Genomic DNA, 11834 nt, shown 5'->3' with positions numbered 1-11834 from the left:
ACACACACACACACACACACATTCCTCAGGTTATCTTTAAAACCATGAGGGGAAAGGTAACTGGCCCCTTTTAGGAATCCAACCTGTAGTTTGGAAGAGTGAAATCAAAGCCTGCTATGCATATGTACATGTAGTTTCCTCTGAGTTGATCAGAACAGAAATGTTTCATTGTTGTTTTGTTATTCTAGCATCTTGCACAGTTCTTGGGACAAAGTAGGCACTTAATAAGTGCTTTGTGAGTGACTAACAGACCTTGTGAGAGCTTCCCTAACTGCACCCATACTTCCTGCCTCACTCTACTTTTCCTGCTCTACTGACATTTGGTCTTTTCGCCATGCTTGAATGAGGAATACTACCTCTACACTTGGAGCTCTCCTATCTAAACAAAGGAAATCTATCATGTCATTACTTAACCCACTGATTGAACATCCCCCCAACCCCATAAGTAGGAGAAATAACAATGTTCCTTGAGATCAAATAACACTTGCTTTTTGTCTTTGTTCCCCTAGATATTAGCACAATGCCTGCTCTTAATAAATGCTTATTGAATTGGATCTTTTGCACCTGCAGATTTCTCAAATTGCTCCAGGAAAACAGTTCTTCAGATTTCCCAGGGACTAAGGAAGAAAGAACAAAAGCATATACAAATAAAGTCCACTGTGGGGACAAAGCATTCACATTGCTAAATCATAAAACTAAAAACAGTAACTCCCAGCCCTTGGGAGCAATGGATTGGCAACACAGGCCTACAAATCCTCTGTACTTAAAAAAATGATCAAAAGGTCTCAGTCATCATCAGCTCAATAAGTAAAAAAGAAAGAATCTTTGTTGTGACCTTATGAGACTACAGAAATTCAAGGACGATTCTGTCTGGGTAGGGGCAGGATATCAGGTGTCCTAAACTCTGACACCTTACATTCCCTAAGGGCAAAGGGAGAGTTCAAAAAGTTCTTCCAGGAACAGAGGCTTCAGTGGGCAGACCCAAATTTGTCACGGCTGTGTCCCACAGATGTTCTCTTTGCACTAGACTAAAGGCAACTTAACTGTATAGGTGATACATAAGACAACTCAGCATGAGATGACACAGACAGGTAAAAAGGGAAAAAAAATACTAGAGGGCACTGCAGACCCATAGCCATACTGCTTTGCTGGAATGAGGTTCTTTTTTTTTAACTTTTTTTTTTTTTTTTGCAGAGGGGAAGGCAGAGCAATTGGGGTTAAGTGACTTGCCACGGTTAGTAAATATTAAGTGTTTGAGGCCACATTTGAACTCAAGTCCTCCTGACTCCAGGGCTGGTGCTCTATTCACTGTGCCACCTAGCCACTCCTTGGAATGAGGTTCCACTTGTCTCCTAGACCTCTTCAAATTCTGTCAAGTATTCTTAGGGTCACCATCAATAGATATCAGCAATAAAAACTTTCCCTGCTCCTTTTACTTGCTGACTATAGGTACCTCAAGCCTAAGGAAATGGGGCTACTGCCCTAATTCCTTTATGTATAAAAGTCAGAATATCCCCACACACATGTCCCTCCAAGCCCTCCAGATGCCCATATATTAAATACAATTTTTTCACTTCGGGGAAATGGGGATGGTGGTGCCAGATTCCTTGGAGTTAGGACCTGGGATCATGCCACATAAGACTTAACTCTTTTAAACTACAAAACATCTGCCCTGAAGCCTTACTGTACTAGTTGGTGAATGAATTACATGGCCCACTATATTCAGGTCAGTTACATTCATGCTTTGCTTTACTTTCTGGCCATCTTCACAACAGTTACCCTGTCACAGTGCAGATAGACTCCACTTCCTTCTGTAAGCACAGTCACACACACACACACACACTAGAGTGAGGTTTTGTTTAGGCCCACTTATGAGAAAAGTTGTAAGATTTGGCAAGATAAGACTCTGGGAAGCCATTGAAACCCCCAGCTTTGAAAACTCAGATGTTCATGCTTCTCTCTCTGATAACAAATACTGTATGTATGTAATGGTCAAAGAGCTAGAAGCTCTGTCTATTGGTCTGTAGAATTGTGTTATTTTCTGTCTGTATTTTTTGCCAGCTTGTAATTTCTGTTTGTGTTTTCTGAAGTCCAGGGTGCTTGCTTTTCCTCCTGAACTAAGTAAATGATATATATATATGTTTGATTAAAGTAAGATTGTTAACCCTCTGTGAGTTGCTTTCCTTTAGAAAAGCAAATCAAAGAACCTGTGTTAGTAGTCATCTTGGGTATGCTAGGGTGCTTGCTGTTACATATGCCCTAAGGGCAATAAAACTATAAACCCTTTCACCCAGCTATATCACTATTTATATCCCAAAGAGATCGATGAACAGGAAAAACTCATATGTACAGAAATATTTATAACAGAGATTTTGTGGTGGCAAAAATTTCAGATGGAAAAGATATCTACAAAATGGGGAATGACTGAATGAACTCTGATATGATTGTGATGAGATACTATTATAAGGGAAGATTCTCAGCTGAGAGATCTAAAAGAGTGGAAGCAATGGGAACTTTGAAGAGGGATGAAAATGTTAGGAAGTTTCACTGTGTAGAATGGGATCATTAGTGTCCTTAGCCATTATAGCTAAGTGGTGTCAGAGGTGGACTTTGAATTCAGGTCTTCCTGACTTTGAATGTAGCACCATGTCCTGTGTCTGAAATGCCCTAAAAATTTAGTCACTGATAAGGGCTTAAAAACATCTGCAGATATTCATGAAAATAATTACACATGTTGTTATTGACCCTGGAAAAATAGCCTATGGAATAACAAATTAATTGAGGCAAACTTTATCAGATTTAAAGCTGGAAGGGATCTCAGTTGGAATACAGTTTAAACCCTCATTTCTTAACTTGGAAATTTTAACTAAAACCATGATTCAAAACCCACTTCTAACATGTTTTAGCTATAGGGATAATGACAAGTCACTTAATGAATATAAGTTTCAATTCCTTCATATATAAAATAGAAACAATAATGCTTAAAGTGTGTATGCCTAAGCTACTGAAATAGCCACTATAGGCATTATACAAAGATGTTGTGAGAGTTTAATTTACAGACTCAGTCATTGATCTAAGCAAGACACAAATATAGGATTAAAAACCTCGGGCTCTCTCCCAATTCAATGTTTACACCAAATTGTGTCATCTGAACATGTTGAGAAACCTTTTCCCTTATGAAAAAAAAAGTGTTTACCTTTCAGGAAAGAACTTCTCTGACTCTGGCCAGATTCTGGGTCACTATGAAGGACAAAGGGTGGGACCATCACCACTGTGCCTTTAGGAATCCTCAGTTAATCTCATCAGTTTTCTTAGCAACTTTCAATCCTGAGAGCTATGGGGAAAAGCCTGAGATTTTCATTTATCATCATATCTAGGTATTCCATCTGTACCAGGGCATCATATGTTATTGCTTACTGGGAAGGGAACAAATTGTTCTAAGTACTAAGTTCTAAGTCCTAACATGACATATCATAGCTACGTCACTCACTTGGCCTTAGAATTAGTCTATACTAACTCCATTGTATATCCGGTAAACACATATTACAGTCATACCTTCTGGAGGAAAGCTCTTTGTATTACTGAACTTATAGAATGTTGAGAGTCACTGTAGTTTTCAACGTGCTAATGAAGTGACTAAAAAATTTTGAGATCTGTCAGTGTGAGATTCGCATCCATATACATGTTTTCAAAAAAGAAACCCTTCGGGGTCTGTAACAAAACTCTTGAACCTCAGTAGAAGGAAGTTGTGCTAAGATGAATGTTTTTCTTCTATTCTTCTGGGTTGTCTCTTGGAACAAACCAGGCCAACCCTGACATCTAGGGTGGAATAGTAGACAAAATTTACTTCAGTAAAGTTTACTTCAGAAAATCTTGAAACCTGAGAAGAGACTATCTGTTCTTCTCATCCTCTTACCTTGCTGGGCAAAACTGCATCTGTCTCCTGCTAAAGTTTCTGTTGGATCTCAGGGCTGTGAAAGAGGAAGGAAAGGCCTGAACTGGGGGTTTCATAGCCGCCAAAAATAAAGTTAATGGATTGGGCCAGGTATTTCCACCCAAATCTGTCATCACAAGAAAAGAGATAAAGTTAACTAGGGCAGCTCACCCTAATTTCTATTGTTTCCACTCTCGTTCTTTATCCTCAGTTGTTTCTAAACATGATGAAAGTGACATTTCATTTCAGGGAATTCTCTCTTCTTTTTTAATGCTCACTATTCTGTAGCATAGTTTACAATCTGGTACTGGTAGACTCCCATTTTACCCCACTTTTTTTTTTTTTAAGCAATCAGGGCTAAGTAACCTGCTCAAGGCTACACGGCCAGTTTTCTGGGTGTGGTGCTGAGTGTCCGAGCCCGGGATTCGATCTCCAGGTCGTTCCAACACTGGAGCCGGTGCTCTTACCCCCTGAGCCACCTGGCCGCCCCTAAGCAATCGGGGTTAAGTAACTTGCTCAAGGTTACAGGGACAGTTATTTCTGGGTGTGGTGCTGAGTGTCTGAGCCCGGAATTCGATCTCCAGGTCAATTCTCTCTTCTTTTTATGAAAATGTGTTATAGGACAAACACATTGGAAATTTCTAGCAATAGTCCCGAGGAGAGGGAATAAGCACCTGTGGAAGGTGATTGTGTATAGAGTGCAGCAAATAGGGAGGAGTGTTGTTTGAAGGGACATCACAGATGTAGAGCTGCAAGGGATCTCAAAAGGCACGTAGTCCAGCATACTAACTTTCAGTTCAGTAAGCTGAGGCCTGAAGAATTTAAGTGACTTTCTCAAAGTCTCATAGGTGAGAGATTGAGGATTGGAACTCTGAGACTTCAGAGACCATGCTTTCCCCAGAATATCCCACTATATACTCTCTCTGATGGACGCTATAAAGGAAATATGTCCAGAACATAACAATGATCATTGTTTACATGACATACGGAGTGCCTAGTGTTTATATTTTAGCTAGATTATTTCTTTCGACCACCATAATAAACCCATGAAATTGCTAGTGTAAAAATGCTCCTCTACTTTCTTCAGAAAAGGCAATTGCAGAAAATCAAAGCAGTAAGATGACTGTTTCAAAGTCACTGAGCTAGTAAATGGCTAAAGCTGAGACTAAAATCTAACCTTCTGACTCCCAACTCCAGTTCTCCCTTCCCTTAAAATATGCTGCCTCAATCAGGTTGAGTTCTGGTAAGAATGCTTTGGCAAAGCATAGGAGAGTCAATATTCTATTTATGGTTAAATGCAAACAGTGCTAATTAAAACATGATATTAGAAGTTTGACCTCAAGTTTTATATATCAAGATAAACTTGTATTCTCTTTTTTCATTTCTATGTTGCTGTTATTGAATTGTTTAAGTCATGCATGACTCTTTGCACCCCCAGTTGGGGTTTCTTTGCAAAGATACTGGAATGGTTTGGGATTTCCTTCTCTAGTTCATTTTACAGATGATAAAACTGAGGAAAACATGGTTAAGTGACTGGTCCAGGGTCACACAGATAGTGTCTGAGGCCAGATTTGAATTCAGTAATAGAACAGTTCGAATAAAAGCATAGATTTTCTCTCCTTAAAAAATTGGCCTTTTTTCCAATGCCATTATACCTCATTATTTTCCAAGGTACAGATGACAAAGGTACTCTTGTGTCATCATCCAAGCTTTAGGCTAACTTCACCACAAATTCAAATATACTTTTGAAAATTGTCTCCATTTATCTCATCCTTCAGCTATCAAGGATCTTTCTGAGATGGTTAGGTGAAATCATAGAGTATTAGACTTAGAAGTAAGTCAGATCTGAGTTCAAATTCTACTTCAAAGGTTTGTAATCCTGTTGTTTAAATTCCCTCAGCTTTAGAGTCTTCATTTCTAAAATAAATATAAGAATGATACCAAGTAGAATGAGTTGCTATAAGATAAAACAAAGAAATATATGTAAAGTACTTTGCAAATCTTAAAACCTAGGAATGTCATCATCATCATTGTCATTATTATTGTTTTTTTTTACTATAACATTCAAGCACATAGGAAATTTTTTCATATTTCCACAGATAATGGCTTCAAGATTCCATTCTGTGACTACTCTCCTGTCCAAGTTATGTTTGTGAGAGTGTATCTCTGAAATGTTAGAAGCCGGAGAATCCATCATAACCTGAAGAAAATCTACCTGGCTGCTGGAAAAGTGATGGAAACCACTAATACTGAGAAAACACTTGAGTACACAGAAATTAGCTATGAATACAACAAATTAATATCTTCCCTTCAGGATAGACAAGTGAAGATTTGAATGATTAGAGACATTGTGGTTTTAGCTCAGTGATAGAAATCGAATTCTACCCAGGGTACTTCCACCAAGCACCCTGGGTGGTCAAAGAGTCTGAGTCTTAAGTGAATGAAATAAGGGTTTTAAATCATATTCCAAAACTTTAAAAGATTCTGTCCCAATCACAAGTCCAGGTTTATGTAAAGGAAGCTGACCTTGAAAAACCAAAAAAGAAAATATTAAGTTTTTCAGGAAATGAATTCTCCCAAGTCTAACAAAAAGGACAGAAAGATAATGCTGCAATGATTTATAATATCATTGATGAGGACATGACTGATCAAAATCTTACAATAACTTCATGACTGATTTTATAGGATCACTACAGGCAAAGAAACTGATCTCACTGTGGTCAACCAACAGATAACCTCTTCAAATTCAGCTAGATTGAATAATAGGTTATACTTTTCTTTCCTGACCTTCAAGGCATTAAAGGTCATAGCTGTTTCAGGAAAAGGATTCAGAGTAGGAGCTTTGTGGGAAAATGAAAAATGTTCCTAATTTGAGGCAAGAGCCCACATGGGGAATTTGAATACAACATTACTAGCACAATTGCAATTTGTGCCCATTCTCATATGGTTTTTGGTATTGTTAGCAAAGTCTATTTTGAGAGTGTATAAATAAAGAAGAAAGGTACTTTCTTCTTACTTGGGTTCCTACCACACACATCACATATAAATTTGCAATGTAATATTGGGTATGTCTTATCCCACCTGTATATTGGTAAAATAATTGAGAGCCAATACATTGTCTTTTTTCTCTTTGTACACCCACAAACACAGATCACTAAATCTGACAAGTATTAAATAATAGAATAGAGTTAGAGTTGGAAATGAGCTTAGAGATCACAAAGTGACATTTCTTTGGGTTACAGTAAGTCTTCAAAAAAATCTGACAGATGGGGTTGACTAAAAATTATAATGAACAAAGATGAAAATCAAGTAAAATGTAATACAAATTTTTATTATTTGAAGATAAAGAATATGACTATTTATAATGCATACACATTCTTATTCTGAACATTGGAGAGACTTACTTGGCTTCTGTGAATTTTTCTTTTATTTTTCCTTTATTTTTTTAAATCGATTTTGCTAAGAAATCTGTTACTTCTTCTGCAAATACAGTCATGTCCATTTTTTAAACAAAGGAACAATGAGTGGAAAGAATGCTGAAGAAAGCAAGCAAGAACAAAAGAAATCCTTATGAAACTGTAGAATGTTATGAGAGATGCTACTACCTTTATTTGCAACGTAGATGGGGAGATGGTACCTGAGGTGCAAATTATAATATTGCTGACTTGTTTCCTTTTTGAGGCCTCCAATTGTCTGTAAGCTGATGAAGATCAATGAAAAGCACACTATTGGAAGGGAACCTCTCCAAAATCAGGTGTTCTATGCCCACCCTGGTCTTCTAGATTAATTGCAATGCTACTTACGATTTACCAATCAGCAAATACTTCCCTTGAGGATTTTGGTCAGTTGCTCTCTGAAAGTCTTCTCTCCCTAACATATAGAAATTAAAGAATTGAGTCCCCAAGATTCCTGATATTGTGTTGTAATCACTATCAGTTTAATCTTCTGTTAAATTAAGTGGTTAGTCCTGATGACTTCTAAATTTATGTGCCATCTCTAAATCTATGAACCAATCTATTGAGTTATCTTCAGGAATGTCAAGATCACTCTATTTTTCATTATTCATTTCTGTAAAAAAGAACCAACTTACTAATTGTGAGTGTCACCAGATTCAGAAAACTGAATCTAATTAACTTCTTGATTTCTCTGATAAAGGGAAGGTCCTGGTTATTCAAGAAATCAATACTGACAACAAATGAAGTGCTGGTGATCATATCCATGCTATAGTCCTCAAAAATAAGGAGAAAAGAAAACACACAAAGAAGACTCAGAACAAGCATCTCTTCTTTCCTCTCCAAGTAAGGACATAAATGTGAGCCTCTAAACCTGTGGTGTGAAACTCAATCAAATCTGGGCTCACTAAACCATTCCAAAGCATACCAGCGGGTGAAGTATTGAAATTAGAAAACCACAGATTAATATTACCTATGTCATTTTTATTTTATTACCTTTCCCCAATTATATGACAAGAAAATACAAAGTGTTTATTTTACTGGAAAAAAAAAACTTTTAACAAATCCAGATGGTCTCATTTCTTTTCATTGTATCTTGCATCAACAAAATCTCTGTGCTAAAGCTACTATTTAAAGTGACACTTTGCAACAAGTTATTAAGTATTGTTAAGTATATTCGTGGAAATGCAACACAGTATTGTCAGTTTCATAGCATGCTAAAGTTGAATGAGGAGCTATTCAGTATGGATGTGCTGCATCATTCAAAAGTGCCTTGGCTATCACAGGGAGAGAAGTTAGCCAAAATTTTATCTCTGTGAGAAGTTAGTTAAATTTTTTGAAGAGCAGAATCAACAATTTGAACTATTGAAAGATTTCTAAAGAAATGCTACATTTCTATGTGAAATGTCAAATCAAAACTACTTTCATATTTCTTTGCAAGGTAAAAGTAGATCTTCGTATGATATGTGACAAAAAATCCAAACATTAACAAAAGTATGTATATTTTTTCATAACACTTCTACAACAGGAAATTTCTCATGCACATTTTCCCCAGTTAGCAAAGGTTATTGATGAGCTGGATGATACATGCAAATCATCTGAAAAATACGATGTGTTATAGGCCTATTAATTGGAGAATTCAATGAAAAGTTCACTGCCTTTGAGAATTATGACATCACTCAAATTAGCATTTCAGTTGCACCTAGTTGATATAACCAAAGCATCTAAAGAACGACAGATAGAGTTGATTGAGTCCTCAATAGAGGGCATTCTGAAGTCATTGTTTGATGGTAAGAAAGATCCAGTTGAAATATGGAAAAATGAAGTAGAATATACATGATTTTGGCAACATGCCCCAAAAATCCCTTCTTGCTTTTCAACCACTTATTGCTGTGAATCTACATTCTCGGTACCTAACACAAATAAAAACGCCTCTAAAAAACAAATGATTAATATCCATCTGGTGGATCAACTGAAATTGTGGAGGTCCATACACCAATCAAAATTTAAAATAATTTGTTTTTTAAATTTTAGACTGAAGGGCCAGAACACAAATACAGAATAGAGAAAAGAAACAAAAACACATCATAAACTTAAATGTTCAAACTTAAATACAAGGAAAGGAAAAGCATGTCATATTCATCATCGAACATAAGAGAGGATTCAAAATATGTAACAATAAGTTTTCATTTCAAGATTGCCCGTATGACAAATAATACACATTGTTCTGAGAATTGGCCATCTTTTCTTTGCTTCCTTGTAAGGTTTTCTTTTGTTCTCTGCTGTGCACTTTTTTACTTTGCTCTTTTATCCCTTCCCCCAAACCCTCTACAGAAGGCTATAATAAAGTTTAGATTGTTTCTCTGTCTCTATAAATATATACATACACATGTATACATACATGTAGACACATAGTTCCCCAAACATATTTTTCTACTGATATTTGTTTTCATTTTTGTGCATATCTCTTGTTTCCTATCCCTCCTGTCTACTTTACCTTGCCCTCTTATGATTTGCTTACCCCCCTCCAAGGATCGGTCCCCTATCCTCCCATTCCCATTCATCTAAACACCTGTCTATTCCCCCATTTTACCTATTTACCACCTCCCCTCTAAAGATCCCTCCCTTGTACCCTATCCCCCTCACTGTGCCCCTACCATTTTATTTCATCTGAATTTAGAAGACTTTTATACTCTTATGTGTGTGTCTGTGTGTGTTGTTCCCTCTTAAACCCATTCCCAATGAAAGCAGGTTACCAGAACTACCAATCAACCTCCCCCATCTAATTCCTCTGTATCGATTCTTCCTCTTGTACCTCATTTGCGTACAATAAATACTCTTTTTTGCTGTTCCTAAATGGTTTTACTTTTTGAATTCACATCATACTCAGCTTTACCCCAATTTTTCTTATGAGCTACCTAATTATTAATAAGAATCTTAGACATGCATTTTACATATATAAAAAAGTAAACAGTCTGTCTTTATGAATCCCTTTTAGTCAGTCTTTGGTATGTGCTTTATATTTCTCTTGGTTTTTGTATGTTGAATCTTCTATTAAGTTCAGGAATTTTTTAGCAACATCTTGAGAGTCTGAGAGTTTATCAAATGTTCATTTTTTTTTCATTCAGGATGACACTTAACTTTGCAGGGTATGATATTTTTGGCCAGAACCCCAGTTCTTTTGTCCAAGATCTGCAGTTCTTTTTATTCTTTATTATAATTCCATAAGAGTAAAAATAATTGTATCTAGCCCTAAGCTGTGGTTAGTGAGATTTGTCATTTGAGGTAAAAGATGTTGGGACTGCAACTAGTCTTATTTTGAGTTTGACTTTAGATGTAGTTGTCTTCATTAAATCAGTATGTGAGAGAAATGTCATAATCTACTTGGAGGGAATCTTCCTACAGGTGAAGGAATTCTACAGGTGAATTGCTTCTGGAAAAAGTTGAGATGGAATCCTCCTGGCTCAGTTCCCCCATTGTCTTCCTTTGAAAAAGATTGCTTTCCACCTGACTATTCCTGAGTCTGCCTGTAAGATGGAATTAAACTGACTCTTATCTGAATTTAAGCCAAGCTAAGGATGTTTAATTCTGTCATATCTGGCATGTTCCTGCTCTTTCCCTTTTATGGAAAATTTCTCTAATTAGAGCAAGTGGTCAGTAAAAGATAAAAATACAATGCAAGTGTATAAAGTTTTGCTTTTTTCAATCTGAATGTGTAGTCATTCCATATTCCAAACAACTGTGTAAATTAATGCACAGGCTTGTCATCTGCCTGCCTGCATAGTCAAGTGAAAGGTTAAATGCCTGGAATAGAACATTTTTTTTCTGAATGACATGGGAGCAATCAGACAAAGGGAAAACAAATTTGTGAAACAAAGGAACAGATATAATGCCAATCATTATCCCATATACTCAGATTGGGATACATCTGAGCTACTAAAATGGGTGTTAGATCTGAGCTATTCAGCCTAAAATTATATCTCTTTCTACAGCCTAATTAATTAAGTAAAAGGGTCCTTGGTCTAGTCATCTGCTTTTTACTAGATTTATCTGTCTTTCTCCTTATATCTGGGGCCCTGCATATTGAACTTGCCTGTCAGATTTGTGTCTCTCAGACTACAGGTCAATTCACCTACAGTTGGTAGAAAACAGTGGATGCCAGTCCATACTCACCCATAATCCCACAGTATATGCTCAATTCCAGTCAACCTCCTCCTCAGGACCCACTGAGATAAGGACAGCTCTACTCCCCTTTTCAGCCTGAAGAAGCTACAGAAGCTGAGACCTTTGTCCTTTTTCCTAAATGAATTTGGGTACCAGTTCTTTGAGGGGGGAATGATGGAATCCTAATAAAACTGCTCCCAACCCCAAAATTCTAATTTAATTATAGGCCTGGCTCCACTGAACAGCAGGCCTGCTGTACCTACCAACACCTCCTTCCCCCCCTC

General features: G+C 37.0%; 1 pseudogene; it reads right to left on the bottom strand.

The window, feature by feature from the left end:
* Positions 1-11834, bottom strand: part of LOC138158995 (cytochrome P450 3A8-like) — a 63468-nt pseudogene that overhangs the window by 10139 nt on the left and 41495 nt on the right.

The sequence above is a fragment of the Petaurus breviceps genome, unplaced genomic scaffold, assembly GCF_028583685.1.
Source record: "Petaurus breviceps papuanus isolate PSGF00001 unplaced genomic scaffold, PetGlider_PUasm1.0 175, whole genome shotgun sequence".
Classification (NCBI taxonomy): domain Eukaryota; kingdom Metazoa; phylum Chordata; class Mammalia; order Diprotodontia; family Petauridae; genus Petaurus; species Petaurus breviceps.
Note: the sequence above shows the minus strand (reverse complement) of the source record. Positions and strands in the feature narration are given on the sequence as shown.